General features: G+C 48.0%; 1 pseudogene; it reads left to right on the plus strand.

The window, feature by feature from the left end:
- The first annotated feature begins 598 nt into the window (after positions 1-598).
- Positions 599-9415, plus strand: part of LOC135511230 (neuronal migration protein doublecortin-like) — a 29188-nt pseudogene continuing 20371 nt past the window's right edge.

The following is a 9415-nucleotide window of genomic DNA, read 5'->3' on the forward strand; positions in this document are numbered from 1 at the left end:
TAGGTTAAGGTTGTAGAGCCGTGCTCGGCCTGTGGTTCTGGACCCTTATTGGTTAAGGTTGTAGAGCCGTGCTCGCCCGTGGTGTTGAACCCTCGGCCGAGCGGACAGCTGGGGTCTGTGGGTGGGACCAGGGCCTTCTCCTAATAAATGCACTCTCTGACTGCTGTGCCACACCCAGTCAGTCAGAATACAACAGTCCAGTCATCACATACAGGGTTTAATAATTCATTACGTTAAGTGATTGCAGGAGGCTATTGTTATAGGTCTGTTTTGAACATGAGGAGAAGAATCCAATCAGAAGTAATTTCCTACCCGTTTTTAGAACGGTTACTATTAGCCTAACGTTGTCAAACATTCAATGGAAGAAAAACGATGTGAAGTCTGTTATAATTATGCTTCAGATGAGGTAGTAGACCGGTTAATGATTGAACTAACGGCGCTAGGACCCGGAAATAACCTGGCTCCTCCTCTCCTCCTTCTCCCCGGGAGCACGCGCTAGACGTTTGGGTCCTCTGCTCACCTGCTCGAGGAGCTCGCTATCCCCTAATACTAGCACAGCACCGGGAGAGAATAGGACTGGGTTGTGATAATCACGCAGGACGCTCTTTGTCTCTGACTCGCTCTCTCCGCATCTACGCTGTCTCGCGCCTGTCGCAACCCTGCCGTTGGGCACCGATCGCGCGTGTGCAGAACGTAGAAATTGTCGCACGCCCGGAATGAAATTAAAACATCGATGGTTGGTTGGTGACGTTTCTGCTTCCTAAATTTGGACTATTCGGGATTCCTGGATTCCTTCTTTTTTTTTTTTAACACTCGCGAATCCCAGGAATATCAAACCAGACGTGGCAGAGCGAGCCCATAGCAACCGATTCCCACCGTGAAGACACATCCGCTGTTAATCCACAGTCCAAGACAAATCAATGTCCTAGTATTCATCTATTATAGTTAAACATATACTTTCTGACGGAGAACAATGTCCTAGGCTACAACGTTTGATTATAGAATTAACCTACAATTTCTCCATTTAGTCTACAAGGAGGTTGCCTGTCATGTGGACGTGGGATGCACTCTAGAGTAGTGTATTGATTGGTTAGAAAATAGCCTACACCGTTTCTTCAGCATCACGCTACAATAGACCGGTCAGATGATGATGATGATGATGATGCTACAGTAAGATGCTGGTGTGACGTTGCTGGATCCCTTTTCTCTCTCTATACGCACCTCATCATCACCGCCCAGCCCAGCCCAGCGGCAGACAGACAGACAGACCTTCGGAGGAGGGCTGGACCGCTATTGGCTACAGTAAAACCGCCAACCGAACATGCTCACGTAGCAGCAGCAGGAGCAGCATCAGTGTGTTAACAAGGAACCGGTAATCGCTAGGCTACAGACCATGCCCGGTGTAACCTATTATAAGGGGATGTTGACTGACTGACGAGTTGTGATTATCGTGAATAGATGGACGGTTAGGCTGCTCCCAGGGTCCCCTTTCATTCTACCACATGCTGATGATGACAATGGAATAAAAGGTTCGGTAACCGGGAGAAAATAACTGTGAATCTGTGTGAATCCATAGTTAACGGTAACCGCGATGTCTCTCAACAAGACTATCGAGCTGGAACATTTCGATGAACGGGACAAGGCTCGTCGTAGCCGGTCCACTCGCTCCACTGGTGCTTCTACCGGCGGGGATCCGGTTCGAGAGGCAGCAGCCTGGTGCCAAGCCCCGCGCACAGCGCCAACTGCAGCTACTACCGCACGCGCACGCTGCAGACTCTCACCTCAGAGAAACGTGCCAAGAAGGTCAGGTTCTACCGGAATGGGGACAGGTATTTCAAGGGACTCGTGTATGCGGTCTCTAACGACAGGTTCCGGTCATATGATGCGCTGCTGATGGAGCTGACCCGGTCCCTGGCGGACAACCTGCACCTGCCTCAGGGCGTGCGCGCCATCTATACGGTGGACGGGATCAAGAAGATCACTTCTATGGATGAACTGGCAGAGGGTAAGAGAGAGTGTGTGCGTGTGTGTGCGTGTCTGTGTGTGTCTGCGTGCTTGCATGTGTGTGTGTGTGGGTATGTGTGTGCGTGCGTGTGTGTCTGTGTCCATCACATCTAAAAGTCTCACCTGAATTCGCATTTATCAGTTAATGTCCCCAGAAGGAGACAAATATATTAATCAATCAGTCATTAAATGATCAATCAACCAAATCTCTAGCCTGGATTAGGTAATGAGGAAGAACACCAACAAGCTCTCACGGTCTCACGTTTGTCCATAAACGTCACATTTCATTCTGAATGGTTAAGGTTTGGGATAGGGTTATGAATGGTTAAGGTTTGGGATAGGGTTATGAATGGTTAAGGTCTGGGATAGGGTTATGAATGGTTAAGGTCTGGGATAGGGTTATGAATGGTTAAGGTCTGGGATAGGGTTATGAATGGTTAAGGTCTGGGATAGGGTTATGAAGGGTTAAGGTCTGGGATAGGGTTATGAATGGTTAAGGTCTGGGATATGGTTATGAATGGTTAAGATAAGGGTTAAAGTCTGGGATAGGGCTATGAATGTTTAAGGTCTGGAATAGGGTTATGAATGGTTAAGTTAAGGGTTAAGGTTTGGGATAGGGTTATGAATGGTTAAGGTCTGGGATAGGGTTATGAATGGTTAAGGTCTGGGATAGGGTTATGAATGGTTAAGGTCTGGGATAGGGTTATGAATGGTTAAGGTTTAGGATAGGGTTATGAATGGTTAAGGTTTGGGATAGGGTTATGAATGGTTAAGGTCTGGGATAGGGTTATGAATGGTTAAGGTCTGAGATAGGGTTATGAATGGTTAAGGTCTGGGATAGGGTTATGAATGGTTAAGGTTGGGGATAGGGTTATGAATGGTTAAGGTCTGGGATAGGGTTATGAATGGTTAAGGTCTGAGATAGGGTTATGAATGGTTAAGGTTTAGGATAGGGTTATGAATGGTTAAGGTAAGGGTTAAGGTTTGGGATAGGGTTATGAAGGGTTAAGGTTGGGGATAGAGATATGAATGGTTAAGGTTGGGGATAGAGATATGAATGGTTAAGGTTCAGGATAGAGATATGAATGGTTAAGTTAAGGGTTAAGGTTTGGGATAGGGGTTAAAAAAGGCTAGTGGCGAGCACTGGGATTGAACACACAACCCTCGGAGTCGGAGCTCGGTGTTAACCGCAAGCCTACCTGATGGTTAGAGCGTTCACTCCGAGTGGACGGTTTTTAAGTCATCTCCCGACATCCTTGGTACCTGGACAGACATCGAATTTTGCCTTGGATCCTGAATGACCTGACCTTTACCCCCCCAACACACACCCACCCACCCACCCACTCACTCACCCACCCACCATGTGTAATCATGGAAAGTTCCCTGGAAATGGAAAAACAGTCTCTTGTTCCATTAACGGTCGCTCTACCCGGTAAACGTGATGGAGCCAGCCAGGATATAGAGTAGCGGTAAGTGCTGCTCTTACCGGGTCAATGAGTGGGCAGGGTTTAGAGAGAGACTGGCAGTATAGGTCACATCGACTGACATGCCCTGTCTGTGTCTCAGTGTTGAGGCCACTCTGGCTGCATAGACTATACAACCCCTCCTCCTCTTCCTCCTCTTCATCTCAATAGACTATAGAACTCTCCTCCTCCTCTTCCTCTTCATCTTCATCTCAATAGACTATAAAACCCTCCTCCTCCTCCTCCTCCTCTTCATCTCAATAGACTATAGAACCCTCCTCCTCCTCCTCTTCATCTCATTAGACTATAGAACCCTCCTCCCCCTCCTCCTCCTCTTCATCTCAATAGACTACAGAACCCTCCTCCTCCTCCTCTTCATCTCAATAGACTATAGAAACCTCCTCCTCCTCTCTTCATCTCAATAGACTACAGAACCCTCCTCCTCCTCTTCATCTCAATAGACTATAGAACCCTCCTCCTCCTCCTCCTCCTCTTCATCTCAATAGACTATAGAACCCTCCTCTTCCTCCTCTTCATCTCAATAGACTATAGAACCCTCCTCCTCCTCTTCATCTCAATAGACTATAGAACCCTCCTCCTCTTCCTCCTCTTCATCTCAATAGACTACACAACCCTCCTCCTCTTCATCTGAATAGACTATAGAACCCTCCTCCTCCTCCTCCATCTCAATAGACTATAGAACCCTCCTCCTCCTCCTCCTTCATCTCAATAGACTATAGAACCCTCCTCCTCCTCCTTCATCTCAATAGACTATAGAACCCTCCCCCCTCTTCATCTCAATAGACTATAGAACCCTCCTCCTCCTCCTCCTTCATCTCAATAGACTATAGAACCCTCCTCCTCCTTCATCTCAATAGACTATAGAACCCTCCTCCTCCTCCTCTTCATCTCAATAGACTATAGAACCCTCCTCCTCCTCCTCTCCTTCATCTCAATAGACTATAGAACCCTCCTCCTCCTCCTCCTCTTCATCTCAATAGACTATAGAACCCTCCTCCTCCTCCTCCATCTCAATAGACTATAGAACCCTCCTCCTCCTCCATCTCAATAGACTATAGAACCCTCCCCCTCTTCATCTCAACAGACTATAGAACCCTCCTCCTCCTCTCCTTCATCTCAATAGACTATAGAACCCTCCTCCTCCTCCTCTTCATCTCAATAGACTATAGAACCCTCCTCCTCCTCCTCTTCATCTCAATAGACTATAGAACCCTCCTCCTCCTCCTCCTCTTCATCTCAATAGACTATAGAACCCTCCTCCTCCTCCTCCTTCATCTCAATAGACTATAGAACCCTCCTCCTCCTCCATCTCAATAGACTATAGAACCCTCCCCCCCTCTTCATCTCAACAGACTATAGAACCCTCCTCCTCCTCTCCTTCATCTCAATAGACTATAGAACCCTCCTCCTCCTCCTCTTCATCTCAATAGACTATAGAACCCTCCTCCTCCTCCTCTTCATCTCAATAGACTATAGAACCCTCCTCCTCCTCTTCATCTCAATAGACTATAGAACCCTCCTCCTCCTCCTCTCCCTTTCAAAAGACTATAGAACCCTCCTCCTCCTCCATCTCAATAGACTATAGAACCCTCCTCCTCCTCCTTCATCTCAATAGACTATAGAACCCTCCTCCTCCTCCTCTTCATCTCAATAGACTATAGAACCCTCCTCCTCCTCCTCTCCATCTCAATAGACTATAGAACCCTCCTCCTCCTCCTCCTCCTCCTCCTTCATCTCAATAGACTATAGAACCCTCCTCCTCCTCCTCTTCATCTCAATAGACTATAGAACCCTCCTACTCCTCCTCTTCATCTCAATAGACTATAGAACCCTCCTCCTCCTCTTCATCTCAATAGACTATAGAACCCTCCTCCTCCTCTTCATCTCAATAGACTATAGAACCCTCCTCCTCCTCCTCTCCCTTTCAAAAGACTATAGAACCCTCCTCCTCCTCCATCTCAATAGACCATAGAACCCTCCTCCTCCTCCTCCTTCATCTCAATAGACTATAGAACCCTCCTCCTCCTCCTCTTCATCTCAATAGACTATAGAACCCTCCTCCTCCTCTCCCTTTCAATAGACTATAGAACCCTCCTCCTCCTCCTCCTCCTCTCCATCTCAATAGACTATAGAACCCTCCTCCTCCTCCTCTTCATCTCAATAGACTTTAGAACCCTCCTCCTCCTCCTCCTTCATCTCAATAGACTATAGAACCCTCCTCCTCCTCCTCTTCATCTCAATAGACTATAGATCCCTCCTCCTCATCTTCATCTCAATAGACTATAGAACCCTCCTCCTCCATCTCAATAGACTATAGAACCCTCCTCCTCTTCATCTCAATAGACTATAGAACCCTCCTCCTCCTCCTCTTCATCTCAATAGACTATAGAACCCTCCTCTTCATCTCAATAGACTATAGAACCCTCCTCCTCTTCATCTCAATAGACTATAGAACCCTCCCCTCCTTCATCTCAATAGACTATAGAACACTCCTCCTCCTCCTCTCCATCTCAATAGACTATAGAACCCTCCTCCTCCTCCTCTCCATCTCAATAGACTATAGAACCCTCCTCCCCCTCCTCCTCCTCCTCCTTCATCTCAATACACTATAGAACCCTCCTCCTTCATCTCAATAGATTATAGAACCCTCCCCCTCCTTCATCTCAATAGACTTTAGAACCCTCCTCCTCCTCCTCCTTCATCTCAATAGACTATTGAACCCTCCTCCTCCTCTTCATCTCAATAGACTTTAGAACCCTCCTCCTCCTCCTCCTTCTTCTCAATAGACTATAGAACCCTCCTCCTCCTCCTCTCCATCTCAATAGACTATAGAACCCTCCTCCTCCTCCTCTTCATCTCAATAGATTATAGAACCCTCCTCCTCCTCCTCTCCATCCCAATAGACTATTGAACCCTCCTCCTCCTCCTCTTCATCTCAATAGACTTTAGAACCCTCCTCCTCCTCCTCCTTCATCTCAATAGACTATAGAACCCTCCTCCTCCTCCTCTTCATCTCAATAGACTATAGATCCCTCCTCCTCATCTTCATCTCAATAGACTATAGAACCCTCCTCCTCTTCATCTCAATAGACTTTAGAACCCTCCTCCTCCTCCTCCTTCATCTCAATAGACTATAGAACCCTCCTCCTCTTCATCTCAATAGACTATAGATCCCTCCTCCTCATCTTCATCTCAATAGACTATAGATCCCTCCTCCTCCTCTTCATCTCAATAGACTTTAGAACCCTCCTCCTCCTCCTCCTCCATCTCAATAGACTATAGAACCCTCCTCCTCCTCTCCTTCATCTCAATAGACTATAGAACCCTCCCCCTCCTTCATCTCAATAGACTATAGAACACTCCTCCTCCTCCTCTCCATCTCAATAGACTATAGAACCCTCCTCCTCCTCTCCATCTCAATAGACTATAGAACCCTCCTCCCCTCCTCCTCCTCCTCCTTCATCTCAATAGATTATAGAACCCTCCTCCTCCTTCATCTCAATAGACTTTAGAACCCTCCTCCTCCATCTCAATAGACTATTGAACCCTCCTCTCAATAGACTATAGAACCCTCCTCTTCTCCATCTCAATAGACTATAGAATCTTCCTCCTCGTCCCTCCATCTCAATAGACTATAGAACCCTCCTCCTCTTCATCTCAATAGACTATAGAACCCTCCTCCTCTTCATCTCAATAGACTATAGAACCCTCCTCCTCTTCATCTCAATAGACTATAGAACCCTCCTCCTCCTCCATCTCAATAGACTATAGAACCCTCCTCCTCCTTTTCATCTCAATAGACTATAGAACCCTCCTCCTCTTCATCTCAATAGACTATAGAACCCTCCTCTTCCTCTTCATCTCAATAGACTATAGAACCCTCCTCCTCCTCCATCTCAATAGACTATAGAACCCTCCTCCTCTTCATCTCAATAGACTATAGAACCCTCCTCCTCATCTTCATCTCAATAGACTATAGAACCCTCCTCCTCCTCCATCTCAATAGACTATAGAACCCTCCTCCTCTTCATCTCAATAGACTATAGAACCCTCCTCCTCCTCTTCATCTCAATAGACTAAAGAACCCTCCTCCTCTTCATCTCAATAGACTATAGAACCCTCCTCTTCATCTCAATAGACTATAGAACCCTCCTCCTCCTCCATCTCAATAGACTATAGAACCCTCCTCCTCCTCTTCATCTCAATAGACTATAGAACCCTCCTCTTCATCTCAATAGACTATAGAACCCTCCTCCCTCCTCCATCTCAATAGACTATAGAACCCTCCTCCTCTTCATCTCAATAGACTATAGAACCCTCCTCTTCCTCTTCATCTCAATAGACTATAGAACCCTCCTCCTCCTCCATCTCAATAGACTATAGCACCCCCTCCCCCTCCTCCTCTTCATCTCAATAGACTATAGATCCCTCCTCCTCCTCCATCTCAATAGACTATAGAACCCTCCTCCTCCTCCTCCTTCATCTCAATAGACTATAGAACCCTCCTCCCCCTCCTCTCCTTCATCTCAATAGACTATAGAACCCTCCTCCTCCTCCTCTTCATCTCAATAGACTATAGAACCCTCCTCCCCCTCCTCTCCTTCATCTCAATAGACTATAGAACCCTCCTCCTCTTCCTCCTTATTTCGCTTCTCCCCCAAAGTTCACCTGGTGATGAAGAGTGTAACTCAACCTGGTCAGTAACTTGCTCAGTAGAAACACCCAAAAGTTAATTTACTGGAATTAAAGGGGTGTGGTCATTTTTTGTCTACAAAGCAATTATTCTAAAATGACCCAAAATAAGAAGAGAACATTATGCCTGATTAAACTAAGCCCAGGTTCCGTGGGAACAGTGACAGGTGAGAGGATTATGCAAAAATGGCCCAACGTGCTTGACTAGCACTGTCATTACCTTATGCAAATAGGACTGTAACACACACACACAAACCACACACGCACCACGGCACACACACACTCCACACTGGCAGAAATGCATTCACTATCTATCCTCCAGGTATTTGAATAGCTACCAATGTCACCAAGTACCAAGGTCAAACAGTGTTATCAAAGAATACAGGAGAATACAGTAGAGGAGAGGAGAGGGGAGAGGAGAGAGGGAGGAGAGGGAGGAGAGGAGAGGAGAGGAGAGGAGAGGAGGGGGGTAGAGGAGAGGAGGAGGGGGGTAGAGGAGAGGAGGAGGGGGTAGAGGAGAGGAGGGGGGGTAGAGGAGGGGAGGAGGGGGGTAGAGGGATGGGAGAGCGGGGTAGAGGAGAGGAGGGGGGGTAGAGGAGAGGAGGGGGGGGGAGAGGAGGGGGAGGGGTAGAGGAGGGGAGAGGGGGTAGAGGAGGGGGAGAGGAGAGGAGAGGGGAGGGAGTTGGAGGAGGGGGTAGAGGAGAGGAGGAGGGGGGGTAGAGGAGGGGGGGGGGTAGAGGAGGGGAGGGGGGGTAGAGGAGGGAGGGGGGTAGAGGAGGGGGGGGGGTAGAGGAGGGGAGGGGGGTAGAGGATGGGAGAGGGGGTAGAGGAGAGGAGGAGGGGGGGTAGAGGAGGGGAGAGGGGGGTAGAGGAGGGGAGAAGAAAGGGGAGGAGGAGGGGAGAGAATAAGAAGGAGAGGAGGAAATGGGGAGAGGGGGGTAGAGGAGGAGATGAGGGGAGGAGGAGAGGTGTGCAGAAATTCCTTTTAAGGTAGCAACGGCGAGCACTCCAAGGAGATGCAGTCCTAAAACAGAGGTTGGTATGATAGATGTGATGAAGCCTGACACCAAGGCTGCATCAGAAATAGCACCCTATTCTGTCTGTAGTGCACGATGGGCCCCCAGTCTGTAGTGCACTATGGCCCCCAGTCTGTAGTGCACTATGGCCCCCAGTCTGTAGTGCACTATGGGCCCCCAGTCTGTAGTGCACGATGGGCCCCCAGTCTGTAGTGCACT

Source organism: Oncorhynchus masou, chromosome 23, assembly GCF_036934945.1.
Source record: "Oncorhynchus masou masou isolate Uvic2021 chromosome 23, UVic_Omas_1.1, whole genome shotgun sequence".
In the NCBI taxonomy this organism is placed as follows: domain Eukaryota; kingdom Metazoa; phylum Chordata; class Actinopteri; order Salmoniformes; family Salmonidae; genus Oncorhynchus; species Oncorhynchus masou.